Source organism: Balaenoptera acutorostrata, chromosome 12 (genome assembly GCF_949987535.1).
Source record: "Balaenoptera acutorostrata chromosome 12, mBalAcu1.1, whole genome shotgun sequence".
NCBI lineage: Eukaryota > Metazoa > Chordata > Mammalia > Artiodactyla > Balaenopteridae > Balaenoptera > Balaenoptera acutorostrata.
Window position 1 is genome coordinate 34,106,592 of NC_080075.1, and position 6,000 is coordinate 34,112,591.

At 48.0% G+C, this 6,000-nt stretch overlaps 1 protein-coding gene across 2 annotated transcripts in view; it reads right to left on the reverse strand.

Moving 5' to 3' along the window:
• The window catches only part of ANXA4 (annexin A4), a 75,769-nt gene extending 73,571 nt beyond the window's left edge, over positions 1 to 2,198 (reverse strand). The window contains exon 1 of one of the 2 annotated variants that reach the window (XM_057558146.1): positions 2,048 to 2,198. The gene's annotated coding sequence lies outside the window, so the exon portion shown is untranslated. Of the gene's footprint in view, positions 1 to 1,864; positions 2,028 to 2,047 lie in introns of those variants that run through there. The other variant, XM_057558145.1, reaches the window with a different exon arrangement.
• Between the last annotated feature and the right edge of the window lie 3,802 nt (positions 2,199 to 6,000).

A 6,000-nucleotide genomic window follows, 5' to 3' on the forward strand; every position in this document is an offset into this window, starting at 1 on the left:
GCACTGACAGAGCCACAGTAGGACAGGGAGAATAACAGAACAGGCTTTAGTATCCAGCAGCTGGATTTAAATCTGTTTGCGAGGGGTCTGACCTTGACTAAGGACCACCACTGGGAGCCTCGGGATCCTCTTCTGTAAAACAAGCTTAATAACCCCGCCTCAGGTTGAAATAAAGATTAAACGAGTAACCTAGCACGGCTGTTACTCAAAGTCCCTCCAGGGAGGATACTGCAGCATCCACCAAACTGTCTCCATAAGTAGCCCTGACTGCAGTAAAAGCAAACTCCCAAAGGTTAGGTTTGGGTCAAATTGCAGCCCAAAGCCCAGGCAAAAAGTTTAGAAGTGTCTTGTTTTATATGAAGAAGGTATCTAAATCGTACTACAAAGTATATCTGTAATTGTTTTTGTAAGAAAAGTGTTTTTATCCTCAAATACCTGGATAAAATTGACACCCAAGGAAAACTACCCCTCTTGTTTATTCTGAAGCTACAGGTACTCCCTGGCACAAGGGCTGTTATCCTGGTGCTGCCCCTCACCTCCATCTCCCTTGGAGAAGAGCAGGCTTAGTCTACAAGCAGATGAGCAAGGCTGGGAAACAAATGAGCGGCTAGACATAAGCAAAGAAATGGGCCGCAAGATACAGTCTGAGGATGACCAAGCGGCTTCTCACCCTACAGATGCTGAGGGCTGGTGTGCTCGGACTTGACTGCAAACGTTACCCTCTAAATAGCTTTCAGAGAAAAATTATCCCTAACCAAATGCAAGAACATCTAGGAGGGAAATTCACAGACACCTTTGATCCAGTAGTTGTGTGTATGTCTGTGCCTGCACGTGTACCCCCAAAGCAATAGAAATCTGATCTCAGCTGATGTAGGGGATGTGGCCTTGGCCAGAAAGGGCTCTGGGAAGTCAGCTGGTCCTGGGCGGCTATGGTTACCTACTTCCTCATCCCTGTCCCCTTCTTCTGCTGCTTGCTCTTCCACCTCTGTCATCTGAGAATTCCCTGGCAACTAAAGAGCGAGGGCTTCCCTATCAAGAGAGTTAGTTGCAATGTAAGGAGGAGATGGAGGGTTCTAGAACTGATGGACAATGGGATGGATCATTTAGAGGGGGGGGGGACCCTATTCATTCTTCCCACTGGCAGCTGGAGAGAGCAGATGCCCACTTTTCATGAAAGCTGTGGGTTACTCAGGACCCACATGCTCCCAACAGCTTACAGAAGACTTGCATCAGTTTGGGAAGCACTTAAAGTTGGGCAGATTGTTGAAAAGCGATAACCTCTTTGGTCCGAAAGTCTCCAGCTGGTTAAAACCATGACTAAAGAGTGAGGCTGTGCCATGGGCAGACTCAGGTCATGGATCTCATAATAATATCAGATTCCCATGTGCCAGGCGTTGTGCTGAGGACGTTAGGTACACACGGAGAGAAAGGGTAACAGACTAGGAGAAAGGAGTACGTTTCTTAAACGGATTAAAGAAAGAATTAAAAAAGCAAAACTTGGGTGTTGGACTGAGTCAGCTCCAGGGAATACTACTCAATCCTTTGTTTGTAATGCCTAAATCCAGCACTGTGCTTGACACATGAACTCAATAAATAACTGCGGTGGTCTCTAACTGGTGTACATCCTGAGCTGCATAAACTGCTCTGGAGGTCCTCCTGGAAGGTGCCGGTGGACAAGGGCGGTGTTTGCCTCTCCCTTGCCCACCCGGAGCGAGTCCGGCCCGTTCCACCCTGTGCCTGCCCGGGCGCGCCAGCAGGCCGGCCGCGGGCACCCCCTCCTGGGAGCGGCGCGGCGCCGGACCCGCCACCCCCGCGAGGCTTTCCCGGGCTGTCGCGCCCCTTCCGGAGCCCGGGACCCCCTTACCGCTGGGGCCGAGACGGGACGGCGCTCCTTCTCTGCGGTCACCGAGATCACACCCTGGCGGGGCCGGACAGCGGGTCTTATGGCAGGCGGACCCGCCCCGCTTTGGGGTGGAGACTGAGCCCGAGTTCCTGGTTGTCCCTCTCTGCCCACGAGACCGGAAAAGCCTACGCGGGCGAAGCGCACCTGGACGCCGGGGCCGGGACCGCCGCTCCTGGCGCCCGGGGAGGGGCTGCACCGGCTTCGAACCCGCGCGTCGCGCTCTCGGCTTTGTCCCCAGCCTGGATCCCAGCCTTCCGGCCCCGCCCGGCCCCGCTCGGGCTCCCTCGAGTCGGAACAGTCGGACTCTCAGGTCTCCGGTGCGCGGGCGCCCCCACACCCTCGGAGGGCCGCGCCGCGGGACCTCTCCCGCACACGCCCTGCGCCCGCCGCGGCCGGAATTCCTGCAGAGAGACAAAGCTTCCTCCGCGAGACACTGCACTTTCTCACGCCGGAAAAGTGGAAAGTGAAATCAGAACGGCACATTTCGTTTCCCTCTCAGCACTAGACATACCCCAAAGTTCCCAGTAGTTCCACTTCTCCCTTGAGAAAACACGAGTTCCCTTTCCTTGGGGAAGCCTTTGGAAATGGGAGTTCGGAGCAGTTCCAGATCTTTCTCTCTACCATTACCTGGGTTCGCTGCTGGTCAAGTAGCTCCCGGGTTCGGCCTTGAAGCAGCGCTCTCCCCTTATTATACAGTGTTTGTTCGTATCTGCCTCCCCGATTGGACTCAAACAAGGCACTGACTGGGTCTAAGTGGTCTTTGCACTCACACCCAGTACCGTTCTGGCACATGGCAGGTACTCGGTGAATGCTCGCATAATGAACCCATTGGGTATATCGGTAAATTCGGATTTCATTTAACAGAGGGTAGGTAGCTTTGGGGAGTGGAGGTGTGTGTGTGTGTTTTAAGAATCGATTTTATTTATTTATTTTTAATTTTTGGTTGCGTTGGGTCTTCGTTGCAGCGCACGGGCTTTTCTCTAGTTGCAGCAAGCGGGGGCTACTCTGCATTGCGGTGCGCAGGCTTCGCAGTGCGGTGGCTTCTCTTGTTGAGGAGCACCGGCTCTAGGAGCGTGGGCTTCAGGAGTTGTGGCTCGCGGGCTCCAGAGTGCAGGCTCAGTAGTTGTGGCACAGGGACTTAGTTGCTCTGCAGCCTGTGGGATCTTCCCGGAGTGGGGATCGATCCCCTGCTTTGGCAGGCGGATTCTTAACCACTGCGCCACCAGGGAAGTCCCTGGGGAGTGTGTTTTATATCCAACAGATCAAAATGCGAGTGACTGTTAGCACCCTTAAAGCTGGCGAGGTGAGCCTCCCTGGTGGCTCAATGGTTAAGAATCCGCCTGCCAATGCAGGGGACACAGGTTTGAGCCCTGGTCCGGGAAGATCCTACATGCCGCGGAGCAACTAAGCCGGTGTGCCACAATTACTGAGCCTGTGCTCTAGAGCCGTGAGCCACAACTACTGAAGCCCACAGGCCTAGAGCCTGTGCTCCGCAACAAGAGAAGCCACTGCAGTGAGAAGCATGCGCACAGCAATGAAGATTAGCCCCCGCTCACAGCAACAAAGACCCAACACAGCCAGAAATAAATGAATAAATAAATTTATATTAAAAAAAAAAGCTGGAGAGGTAACATTAAATTATTTCATTAAAATGCAACTAAACGAGGTGGTTTAATATGGTTAAGAGCATGGGTTTTGGGATCAGACTGATTTGGATTCTACACCTGGTCAGCCCCTTTTCTCTGCTTGATACCTTTAAGTTTCTGAGCTTCAGTTTATGAACTAACGTGGAGTAAACTAAAGACAAACGGTGGGGGAAAAAAATGAAATAAAGATAATTCATTTCCTCAGAGGGATTAGACACACTACTTAATCCTTAAAAAATTAATAAAATAAAAAAGAAAAAGTTAGAAATGGAGCAGATGTACCCTGCCAAGATCACCTTTACTAGGTGGGTGTACCCAGCTCACAGCACCCCTTTTCTCCCCATAACTGCCCTCACACTAGGTTGGGAAGCCACAGTCAATGCTAACCTTACAGGGTACAAAAGGCCAAGAATTAATCTATGATATCCTTCCTATTCCAGAGCTCCCATGGGCTTAGGCTGAGGCTAAATTTCAGCAGAAACCACCTCTGTGCTTTGCTTCTTCCTCTGCGTTGTCCTGCTTGACTCACAGGTTCTCCTGAGAACACCCCCTCACTAAGACACTTACACAAGAATCCCTAACTCAGGCTTTGCTTCTAGGCAACCTGATCTGTGAGTATTTTATTTCATTTAATGTTTTAAGTTTTTTTACGAGTATTTAAAAAATTAATATAGGGACTTCCCTGGCTGTCCAGTGGTTAAGACTTCGCCTTCCAGTGCAGGGGGTGAGGGTTCGATCCCTGGTCAGGGAACTAAGATCCCACATGACTCCTGCCAAAAAACCAAAACATAAAACAGAAGCAATATTGTAACAAATTCAATAAAGACTTTAAAAAAATGGACCTCATCCAAAAAAAAACTTAAAAAAAAAGAAAGTAAACAAATCAACAGCCTCTGAGCAGTTAAAAAAAATTAAAAATATAACAGTTGAAATTAAAGACTCAAAGGAGACTTTAAATTAAAGATAGCAGAATGAACACATGCATTTGCTTTGCTCCCTCTTGAAATCTGACTAAAGCAATAGTAGATTTTTTAAAAGAATGAAATAGGGCAAATTTGTAGCAACATGATGCACCTAGAGATTATCATTCAAAGTGAAGTAAGTCAGAAAGTGAAAGATCAAATACCATATAATATCACTTATATGCAGAATCTAAAATATGACGCAAATGAATATATCTACAAAACAGAAACACAGAGAACAGACTTGTGGACTTGTGGTTGCCAAGGGGGAGGGGAGTGGGAGAGGGAAGGATTGGGAGTTTGGGATTAGCAGATGCAAACTATTATATGTAAATACGATGGATAAACAACAAGGTCCTACTGTCTAGCACAAGGAACTATATTCAGTATCCTGTGATAAACCATAATGGAAAAGAATATGAAAAATAATATACGTGTGTGTAACTGAATCACTTTGCTTTACATCAGAAATTAACATAACATTGTAAATCAACTATACTTCAGTAAAAAAATTTTTTTAAATAGTAGATTAAAAAAAACTCTCAAGAGGGACTTGCTGGGTGGTCCAGCGGTTAAGACTCCACACTCATAATGCAGGGGTCCAGGGTTCGATCCCTGGTCAGGGAACTAGATCCCGCATGCCTCAGCTAAGAGCCTGCATGCCACAACTAAAAGATCCTGCATGCCGCAACTGAAAATCCTACACGCTGCAGATCCTGTACGCCTCAACGAAAATCCCGCATGCCGCAACTAAGACCTGACACAGCCAAAAAACAAACAAACAACAACAACAACAAGAAACTAACTCCCTCCCCCCCCCCAAAACCTCACAAGAACAAGAGAGGAAAAATAACAAAATTTTGGAAACCCGAAAGCAGATAGGTGATAATTGACATAGCAGACGTGAGAAACCTGACTCCTAAACCAGGAGGAGGGAAAGCCAAGAAGCAACATGATATTGTAGAATTTCCCAGGGTAATGCAGGTATTGCTTGCTGCACCAAGTGCTTCTAAGAGTGGGTATATAATTAAAACTAAAAACAGGAGGATTTTTTGTAGGTCTGTACTGGAAGCAGCCAATCTCCTCCATCTCCTTCCCAATAGTACACAGCTGCCACTGCCCTCTCCCACTTGGGCAGCAAATCAGAAACATAGTCTCTGAAGGGGATAAAGCAGAGGATCTCTGGAATGGGGCATACCAAGTGTAGTCAAGATGTTCTGGTTATCTAAGGCTGACTAACAAACTAGCCCAGAACTTGGTGACTAAAAACAATGACCATTTTACTATATCTCCTGATTTTTTAGGTCTGAATTTGGACAGGGCTTGGCTGGGCATTTCTTCTGTTCCACGTGACATCAACAAAAGTCACTTGGTCTCACACAGGTTAGGATGGCTATTATCAGAAAGACAACAGATAACAAGTTGTTGGTGAAGGTGTGGAGAAAAGGGACCCCTCATGCACCGTGGGAGGGAATGTAAATCGGTGCAG